The 11,184-nt window shown below is 39.1% G+C and overlaps 1 long non-coding RNA gene across 1 annotated transcript; it reads left to right on the top strand.

The window, feature by feature from the left end:
* The first annotated feature begins 9,328 nt into the window (after positions 1–9,328).
* Positions 9,329–10,313, top strand: LOC133220783 (uncharacterized). The gene is made up of 2 exons (XR_009727784.1): positions 9,329–9,720; positions 9,867–10,313. It is a non-coding gene; the product is annotated as an uncharacterized LOC133220783 (long non-coding RNA).
* Positions 10,314–11,184: the final 871 nt, after the last annotated feature.

Raw genomic sequence — 11,184 nt, 5'->3', positions numbered from 1 at the left:
CTCGGTGTAGGCTGTGACCTCCATTACTACTCACAGTCTTCCTTGCCTGTGTGAGTGGGGCAATACTTGAGAGTTCATTTCACTCACTTTCCATTTCTAGCTGCTGCAGTATCCTGCCACTTCAAGTCTTGCATCACCAGTGAAGAAGAAAATTGTCATCTGTACAAATAAATACTAGGAAAGTTTTCCAACACATAACCACTTTCAGGACAGTAAACACTTTCAGTATCACCTACTGAGAGGAACTGGGGGAAAAAAATACCCCAAACCAAACAAACCTCCCCACCCCTAAAAAAACCCCCAAACAAGAAATAGAGAGGAATTTCTGTGCTTACAGGAGAGATAGCTGACAGGAGAGTGGCTTACTGAAGAGGTGGGGATTGCCTACAGAAACAGTACGGCTGATAGCCTGTAGTGCCATTTTTCTTTTGATCCGTTTTCTTTGTTCTGCACAATGAAAGGGACACCTGGATACAGAAATGATGCTTTCAAAATATCGTGTCTTTTTGCCTCTGCTCCAAAAAACAAACATTTCTAGTCATAGTTTTGCTGTTCTCCCTGCTCTTTAGTATTTTGCATGTCAAACATACTGAGTTTTAATTATTTCACTTTTACAAAAGATCAGATCATTTAACAATAAAACTTTTCCTCTTTTAGATAAAAAAATAACTTGCTTTTGACCAAGCCTGCATTTCTGTCTGTTTCATTGTAAAAGGTCGACTAGTGACCAGAAATATCAAGGCTATGTACTATGCGACAGGTTTTATCTTTCGTTGTAACACTTCCTGTATTAAGTGTCCTCAATGATTTTAGTGGGGATGTTTAATCAATGAAAATCCTCAATGGACAGATACTGTGAACTATGCAGTGTCTGGCCATAAGCAGTTACTTAAAGCTAGAGGAAAATGTCATTTTTTTACTTTTAAAGATAATAGGATTTTCAGCAATAATTCATAGATTGATTACTCCTTGTCTCCCATCCATTTTTTTGTATCTTCTTAGAACACCATACTGCATTTGTTCTCTCTGGGAAGTGCTTCCAGAGAGAATCAGTCGCTGATGCTGTTGGACCACTCGCATCTGGCTTTTGATGTAGCTTGGCTTCTTCCTTAATTATATCCAATTACTGTCATTTGAAAGTGTACTGAACATTCTGAACATGTTTAATTTCATGTCTCAGCAAACATCTTTATATCAAGTGGGATGATGCTCTTAAAGAATTGATAGCTTTACACAGTTTCAATGGGACAATCACAGTTGGACATGTTTGGTGGAGCTTAGAGTTATGTAATACAATGCAAATATACTTTGGAGTAGGTATTGTGAATATGTAATTCTTCGTGTACAAATATTGGCAAAGAACAATCTGGCATTTCTGACAGGACTGAAAAGAGTATGACATAAAAGCATTAGTCTGTCTAAAGTCTGGTTTAATCCAGCAGGCTGCTAACCACCACACACCCATTTGGTCACTTCCCCTCAGAGCAACTGGGGAGACAATTGCAAAAGACAAATAAAACTTGTGGGTTGAGATAGAAATTGTGATAGGACATAAAAGGAAAAGAAAACAATAACAATGATTAAAGAATATACAAAACAAATGATGCAACAAAACAAATGATTCAACAAAACAAGTGACAAAAAAGTGACCCCCTGACCCATGCCCAGCCAAAGAGCAGTGAGATGCCATCCCCTGGCAGATTTCCTCCACGGTTTTATTTTTCAGCATGATGCTATATGGTATGGAGTATTCCTTGGGTCACTTGGGTTGGCTGTCGCAGCTGTGTGTCTTCCCAGCTCCTACTGCCCTCCCAGCCTCCTTGCTGGCACGGCAGTATGAGAAGCTAAGAAGTCAGTTCACAGCAACAGCTAAAACATCAGTGTGTTATCAATACCACTCTCAGACTAAACCCAAAACACAGCACTAATCTGGATTAGAAAGAAAGTTTGTTTCTGATTCTTTCAAATTCAAAAATACATTGAAAATCACGGATTTCCTTCTGCCTACATGCAGATTCAAAATACGAGCATGTCTTCAAAGCCAATGGATAATATTGTCGTATGGCTACCATTTGCCCACTCCACTTCTAGTCAGTAGTTTGTGAAAACAAGTTACAGTCCAAGTCTTCCTTTCATGTCACTTTCTGCTGGGCCTTAACAGAAAAGCATGGGCATGCACAGGGAGACCTCCTCAGGTATCAGACTATTACTATGTCCGTCTGCACAAATGTTCTCCTAAGTTTTCCAAACACAAGCTTTGCCCAACCTAACCAATCTATGTAGCATTCCCACACTTTGCCATGAGAATGCTTTTCTTATCACCTAATCTGAATAGTCCTTCCTACAGATTTCATCCCATTGTCCCCTCAGAGAGAACATCTGCTCAGTTTTTGCAGCTCTCTACATATGGAAAGAACATGTCCTCTTACTTTCTTCACTTCATTTAACTACTCAGAGCTCGTGTTGGCCAGAGAGGTGATGAGCATCAGTGAGCTCCCTGACCTGGATCTGCTCTGTGAACTCTCCAACCTGACAATGCCTTTGTTTAAGCGCTGTACATAAAACTGCACAGAACAGGGCTAGAGAAGCCTTGCCAGTGCAGCAAGGTACCCACTGCCTCTTAGTGCAATTTCTGCAACACTTTATGATGCCTGTGAAACAGAACGATGCTAAGCATCTGACTCCTAAAAATTAGTTTTCTACAGACATAACATCTTTGCACTGCAACTAGGAGTCCAGTAATAGCAAAGAGTGAAATTCTAAAGTCAGATTCTATCCTGTGAACTTCACTGGAAGGGTAAAAATTACAACAATGATGCAGGGACAGATAGCTTATTCCGAAAGCAACCTTCATGGCACAGTAAGAGTATAACGAGAGATATAAGACAGTAGGAGTATGAAAAATCTTGATACCTGTGCAATGCTGCAGCTTAATTTCCCCAGCACAGCAATGAGAAAAATCAATCATGAGGCACTGTACTAAGAAAGCCATAAACCTGACAGGATATTTTCACATTCATTTAACACACATATTTTGTGCCACTGGCACTGTCTGCGGACCAGAGGTTAAGCAAAGAATGGTGGACAGATGGGAACACAACTCCAAGGATATCATGTGAAGTCAAGGGCAGGTCCAGTGCCAAAAGTGCATGAAAACAAAATCATAGAGATTTTTTTCTCAGGCAACATGAAATGCAAATGAATTTTCAGTGAGGATCTAACGTATTACATTAATACATCTTTGTAATTTATTAAATACTTCCATACAGCTCTAGTTACATGCTGTGGAAATGCTCATCAATAGAGGTACATGAAAAGTGCAGGAGCAACAACCAAAAAAACATCCAGAATGCACCACCCATTTCACTTATGAGCAGTGACATTTCCGCCACTACTACTTTGTAACTCCCCTTTTCTGACTCACAGAGTTATAATTTAGGTGTCACTGAATTACTAGCACTAGCCATTTCCATGCTTTGAGCAAGACTCTCACTTTGAGTCCAGCAAAGGTTCTAAGCAAGTTGTCAGTCTGAATGAGTAAGCCTATGTGCTTCCTTGCATGATTTGATGGATTGAGCTCTAATTTTTCTGTGCTCTTCAGAGAATTGAGTACATTCCCATTACTACTCCACTGTGAGACTGAAATTACCAGATATTCCTTCTGTATAACCAGATATCAACCAAATGCCAACCAGGAAAATAATACACTTTATTAAAACAAAAATTTTCATTCACAAAGGTAATGAAATTTTGCTTCAGTGTTTGGGGTCAAATGTACACCTTTAATGTTGAGCTATGTGTAGCTTTAAATGTGTAAATATCCAGACTTTTCTTTCAGGAGGCCATCCCTCCTCATATTTCCTCCTTGCAACCATAATTGGTGTAGATCAGTGACTTTTTAAATAGTTCTAAAAATCTCACCAGCATCACCAGTAATTTCAGAATAGGTCTTCAGGAGTTTTCTTACTCAGCCTCTACATGCTTTTCACTTTATTCTCCCTGGTTTGGGGAGGTTGATCAGTAGAACTTTAATCCGTACATAAATTTGCTAGTTTTATTTGTATTCTTATGGGGAAGGAGGTGTACATCAGAGAATTTTGCAAAGTACAAAGCAATCCTAAAACAATGAAATATATATCCCTTATCAATTTAAATCATGCATAATACTGACATATTTTAAAATAGATAAAAGACATATAAAGTAATTTACTTTCCACTTTAACAGAGTTTTCTTACCAAAGTACCATGCTGGTGAAAACTATACCAGAGGGACCAGAATGCCCTTCTTGGAATCTCAGCTTTCTGCTAAGCAGATGCTGCAGCCACATGTTGGGCATGTAATCACTAATCTACACTGCCTCAACAATTCTTCAATGGAAACTCTGGAATAAAAGGAATAACATTAAGGACAAAAGTTTCCTTTCCCCTCAGGCTTAATATCTGCAGACATCAATTTCGATTACAAAACTCAAAATCTAGCATGGGTAGCATCTTGTCTTTTAATAAGCCTTCTTATATTTTAAGAGCACTTGAATTTGGAAGACAAACCCAGTTCCGCTCTTTCCTTCAATGGTGTTCATGCAGTATTTCAGTCTATAAGCACATGCTGTCATCATGGTTATATCAAAGACATGTTTGAGTTTAATATTTGCAAGCTATTCCCTTTTTTGTTTTGTTAGCAAATACTTGTACATATTAATAAATGCAGACCTCTGTCAACATGTGTTATTATCCAAGCACAGTTTCTTTCAAAGGGAAATGTCAAGATTAAATTCTAATGAAGGGTAATATTTCAGTTTGCATATTCCACATTTAATATCCCTTCTCTACCTTCTAGAAGCTTAGGAAAAATTTAATACTTAAAGAAAAAGCTTTAAAAGAAAGACCACTTTATTTTTCATATAATAGCTGGGTCTCCAAAACAGTCTGAGAGGCAAAAAACCCCAGCCACCAACAACAAAACTCTATGTGGTAAAAAATTTCAGAATTGAAAGTAAATTATTGTATGATACACATGCTTTGCTTGCCAGATGCTGACCTCAAGCTGCTCTGGCAACAGAAGGTGAACTTCGAGTGAGAATCACAAAGACTGCAGAGGACACAAGTACACCACGGCTGAATGAGAAAAGTGAGGATGAGTTAGGTAGCCAGATGGACGAAAAAACAGTGTCTGTCACACCAGTTTTCCCTCGATTCTTCTCTTCTCCAGGATGGACAAGAACAACTCTCTCATCCTTTCCTCGTATAAGAGGCGCTCTATCATTCTGACCATTTCTGTGGCACTTCACTGTACCCTCTCCAACAGGTACAGTTTCCAGTTTGCTGTGATGAGTACTTCACAGCTGGACAGAGTTTTGAATTTACTGCTAATTCGTGTGGTATTCTCAACGGCCATGTTATACCCATATAAGTCGCTTTGGGAAAAATCCACAGACAACCAAACTTATCAAGAGTCCCATTAAAAAGATCAAAACCAAAATCTGAGCTGAGGGAGCAACCAACAGATTTTCACAGTTTCATTTTATGCGGAAAGAAATACCAATAGGTCACTAAACTGACTACATTTAACCCTCAACTACCTGGGGGGGGTCTCACTTGTGGAAATACAAGTACTGAAGTTCAAGTGTTCAGGAATCATCACCTCAAGCCTGCAGCAGAGTATCAGTCTTAGGACCCTGTCGATCTTCTACAGTAAGAAGAAATAAGGGCTAGATGTTGAGTGTGCTTTTGAAGACAATTTCCCAATTGCTTCCTGCAATGGAACAGGCTCAAACCACAAAAGCAGGGCACCTTCTGAATAACACTAAGGATATAAAGGTCCTCCAGAGACTTGCCTAATGCAGTCCAATCACTAATGATCAGAGACGACACTAGCACTGTTTTGAAACAACTCCAACCTATCTCAGAAAAACCCGAGTGCCACCTTAAGTATCATAACACCAACCTTGTCAGGTGCTAACTGTTCACTTTACTCATCAGTATAGACACAGCTGGCAAAAGAAGAGACCACTGCATCTCTAGCGGTGTAACTACATCCCTAAGGATATTTTCCTTGACCTTCAGCAATTCTCTTAAGAGGACTTAGGATTGTTTAAAGCTTACTCATTAGCAGACCTTTCTTATAAAAGGAAAAGCAGCTACCCTGTGAGCAACAGCACTGAAGGATGGCAGGAATGTAACATTACCATTTGAACAACTCGGAGCATTGTTTTGCCCAGACCAGAAGAGGAAACGGAGGAAGAGTGGGATAAATTGACCAGTAATACCTTGAGACCAGAGAACAGGAAAAAAACTTTAACCCATAAAGGATTCAGAAGTTGAAAGCAACTTACTACAGGATTAGTGGTGTCCTACTCTGCAGGAGGCAATTGGCTTCCCTGAAGTATGGGGCAGGGGGAAGTTCTGACTTGTCCAAAGTCACAGACATCTCTTCTTACCTAAAACCAAGTCTTTTTCACAGGTTTTTCTTTAGCACTGTCAGGAACTCAGCTTGGCCTGTGCTGTTAAGCGCCTGTGCTGAGTCTAACAAAAAATCAAAGGCTGCGATCTTATTATCACTAGGAAAATTTTGACACAGCAGAACAGAGTTCCTGAACAAAAGATGTTTAAGATCATCTTTTACCATTCTGTTATCTTTGTTCTGTAAACCCCAGCAATGAAAGCCATAGCTTGGGTTCACCCTGAATTTTCAGTTTCCTTTACTTCAATTCCATCAAGGACATTCCCTGTTTCAAGGAGAGAGTTCTTAAGGTAAAAATGTTACAGTGTTTTGTGTGACAAGAAGCAAAAAAATTGCATACATTCCTATAAAACTTCGTACCTAAACTCCAGGCATTTTGACAAAGTTTTCCTATTGGAAGGAGAAGTGGTTGACAAGGGTTAAAAAGAAAAGTTGTCTCTTCAGCCTTGAACAAATAAGAGAAATTCTTATCAACACTAGGTTCTCCTAATAGCGTCATCTATTTAATTGACACTGGCTTACAGACTGGCACCATATTCATCATTTACACCTGGAAACAAACACAACTAGCGAAACAAGACTCAATGAAAATTTTATCTGTCAGTACAAGTCCAGAATAATATCAAGGGATTTTGTTTTCAAGATGGCCTTGGATTCAACTGTGCCAGGATCGCACTGTTTAGAGCTGCCACAAAGGCAAACCTTCATCCAGAGAAAGCCTTGCAACACCCACAATAACAAAATATTTATTGACAATAACTTTTTTTCATTTTTGACATCTGATGTTTGAAATATATAGATCTAAGTAGCAGATAAAGCTTTCCAGTTGTAAGCAAACGTTTAATTACTTAGAAGATTGTAAAAATATTTCAGATTTACGTTGTACTTAACCCTTCAAAAGTCACTTCTTAGAGACCTGGCATTCCCTCAAAGAAAACTTTGCTAGCTTAAGGACAGAGGCAGAGCCGTTGCCATTTCTTCATTTGTTCTACAGGTACTTTCTTGAAACAAGCTGAAGTGTTTTGAAAATGCTGGGCATACAGAAGTGCAGTTGACTTACTGAAACCAACAGCCAAGGGCTCTTACAGAACTTTAAAAACTGAACTTGAAAATTCTGTGTGTATAGAGAGAGTTCAAAAAGCTGGTGAGGATACCATTTTTTGAAAAGCACTACTCAGGTCCCATAATTGGCCTTGAGGCTTTCCTTTACATAAGTTTGCTACCGACTAAGGTTCTAGCAATTTAGGTATCGGTGCTGAGAGAGCAAAGTTGATTCACAAGTCTGTTGAAGCTTTTCCCTGATTTTGAAAGAGTAAATATACTTAAAGTGATTCTTTAAATTGAATCTATGTTTTTTTGAGAAAGCCACTGGTGATGTTCTATTGTTTAAGATTGATCTGTTCTTGAATTCTGGATGGTAGACATAATATAGATGCTCGACCTAAGAAATTATCATCCACAAAAGCAAAGATGCATAATACAAAGAGAAAGCAAAGTTTTCCGTCAGCCTGTACTCATTTGTGAAACACTAAGTGGTCCAAAAACAGTTGATCATAAAAACAGAAGAGTGGGTATTGCCTGTTTATGATGGAGGAGTCTCAAAAAGAGGCAGTGGAAGTCAGGACAGCTTCTGGTGCTGAGGTCCTTTGTCTCCTGAGGATGGGTATTCTGAGCGGTGCCTCTGAGCAACAAAGAGTAATTGGAGCAATACAGAGGTTGCAAAGTTTTGGTTCTACGTGATGGAGTAAATACTTCATCTCCACTGTAACTCTCTTCATCAGTATGTCTTTTCAAGGTGTCTTCTCCTGGGAAGAAGGGTGACACTACTATTGTGATAGGAACTGCTGCTCTTCATCACATTCTTACAAAGTTGTCAATGATTATTCAGAAACTAGGCCTGTGGAACAAAGGCTATCTTTTTCCTGTAAATATCTCACTGGCTGACAATGACTAGGACTTCCTTTAGTCTATTGATAATATTTTGAGTTAAATTTGCAAAATCTTCTCAATTAGCATGCATTTATGCTGATTAGGTTCTTACCTAAACTTTGGGCTACACTTTCATCAACAGAACCATTTTTTAAAAAACAGTATTTTAAAATTATAAAATTGTACTTAGCTGCCGGGGTTATTTACCATAACTGACAAATAGTGACTTCATACAGCTTATTAGCATGTAACCAGCAGTCATACTTAAGAAGATTCTGGGCTGCATCAAAAGGAGTGTGACCAGCAGGTCGAAGGAGGTGATCTTGCCCCTTTATTCTGCTCTCGTGAGACCTCACTTGGAGTATTGTGTGCAGTTCTGGTGTCCTCAACATAAAAAGGACATGGATCTTTTGGAACAAGTCCAGAGGAGGGCCATGAGAATGATCAGGGGACTGGAGCACCTCCCATATGAAGATAGGCTGCGAATGTTGGGGCTGTTCAGCCTGGAGAAGAGAAGGCTGCGTGGAGACCTCATAGCAGCCTTCCAGTATCTGAAGGGGGCCTGTAGGGATGCTGGGGATGGACTCTTCATTAGGGACTGTAGTGGAAGGACAAGGGGTAATGAGTTAAACTGAAACAGGGGAAGTTTAGGTTGGATATAAGGAGGAAATTCTTTCCTGTTAGGGTAGTGAGGCACTGGAATAGGTTGTCGAGGGAGGTTGTGGATGCTCCATCCCTGGCAGTGTTCAAGGCTAGGTTGGACAAGGCCTTGGGTAATATGGTTTAGTGCGAGGTGTCCCTGCCCATGGCAGGGGGGTTGGAAGTACATGAACTTAAGGTCCTTTCCAACCTAACTACTTTCCTTTCCAACCCTAACTATTCTATGATCCTATGAATTGTGGCAGGTACAAAGCATATGGTGCATTGTATATATGGTGGTGTTTTCACTCGGAATTCTATTCTTAAGAACTAACATCTTGCCACGAATAATAGAATTCAAACAACCTGAATGCCAGGGTACCTTACGAAAGTTCTTGTCTTTGCACCCTGGTAAAAGAACTTTTCCTGTGTAGGAGTTCTAATCTATGTTTCGATAGCAAAATGAAGGAGCTCTTTCAGAAAGACTAAGAGCAATCACCAGGAACTTCATCTAACAGTTTTGTTCTAGTCTCCATATGTTCAATAGTAGCAGTGCAGGTAACTTCTTAATTTCTTGCTCATTTGTAGGAACTGGACCCACAGGTTGGAGAGCAGTTGCTACAGCTCTGGGACAGTATTCCTTTGACAGGAAAAAACTCAACTGATTGAACATGTCAAGTAATGTGATAGAGGTAGTTATTTTATGTATTACTTGCTGATTTTATAATATATACAATGTATCATTGCAGTACTGTCTATGCTTTGTAGTATGTGGGCAAGTAGGTACACTTGGTACTAAATGTTCTCTTTCTTTTGATTTTTTTATATTTCTTTTCAGCTGTCGAGGTTGAAACGTCAGATGTAACTTCCAGAACCCATAGCATGCCAGCAGTATGAAGATGAGGAGGAAGGTGGCACCACAAGCTCCAGAAGTTGTTAGTCATGCTGTGAAGCTAGTAGAGGAAAAATAAGGGGAATTATGTTGGTTTCAGCATTTCCTTGTCTTAACAAATGTCCTGATGTTAGTCACCAGCCTGGTTTTGACTGAATTAGTTTGTTTATAGAAGCATGCAGTTGATACTTAAAAACACATTTAAATTCCAGACTGAGTTTGAAACAGTAGAGCACATGCAAGTTGTTTGTGGGTTTAAAATAGCACAGCAGACAGTTTAAATACACAGTTTACACTTAAAGCTTTCTCAACACAATAAAATCTGTGAGAGAAACCAGTGTAATGTGAATTAATCGATCTTGCAGTTTGCTTAAAATAAATAAATTGAGAATACATGTCTCCAAATATATTGAAAGATCCTGTAAGTATTGGTTGAACTTCCGTATGCACAATGCGAGAGAGCAGGATATATTCATATAAACAATTGGGTAGCAGGAGAATGTTAAATTTTAATTTAAATACATAAATGAAAGGAGCATGATACCTCTGAGAATGGATTGGTCTAGCAGTGTTTCCATTTTTAGGTATTTTTCACCTTTTAAAGGTAGTCATACTTTGGCAAGTTGGGAAACAGTCTTTTGGAGGCCTGCTGCCAAATGGTAGTTTAAATAGTTCACTAACTTGCAGTACAATTTTATTCATCTTTCAGCGTAGTCTTCGTGCTTTATTTCTTTACTTCTTCTTTCAATTTATTTCTTCTTTCGTACTCCAGTAATTTTGAATTACTGGCTTCTTAGTCATTAATATACTGTACTATGGGGCCATTATTAGCAGAATAATTCAGTCTGCTTATCGTCAGCACTGTTTGTAGTCATTATTAGATTAAACTAAAAGCTTTTTCTGCTTCTGATCCCACACTCTCACTTTTTAATGAGTGAAATATTCACTTATTAACCATATATTCACACCAACAATATTCACACAGTTGAGGGTACCATGTGCATTAGTTCTGCCATCCTGTGTAGTACATAAACTGTCAGTTTCGCCTTTGCGAGACTAGCTGGGTCCTTGTAAGGTACTGTCTAATGCAGTATTTCTGGAGATGGAGCATACAACAGAGCTATGAGGCTTGTATTGCGTTACACAATGCTTCCAGTCTCCATCCCTCAAAGGAATGTTGGGTTGTATTGACTTGTGCAGGATTCCCAGACCCCGTGCACACTAAGGACAGAGCTGGCACAGAGGGGTGTAATGTTTTGCTAAA

The sequence above is a fragment of the Neopsephotus bourkii genome, unplaced genomic scaffold (assembly GCF_033783945.1).
Source record: "Neopsephotus bourkii isolate Nb327-2 ecotype Australia unplaced genomic scaffold, CSIRO-AGI_Nbou_v1 NB_1476, whole genome shotgun sequence".
NCBI lineage: Eukaryota > Metazoa > Chordata > Aves > Psittaciformes > Psittacidae > Neopsephotus > Neopsephotus bourkii.
This window is presented reverse-complemented; position numbering and strand designations above follow the sequence as displayed.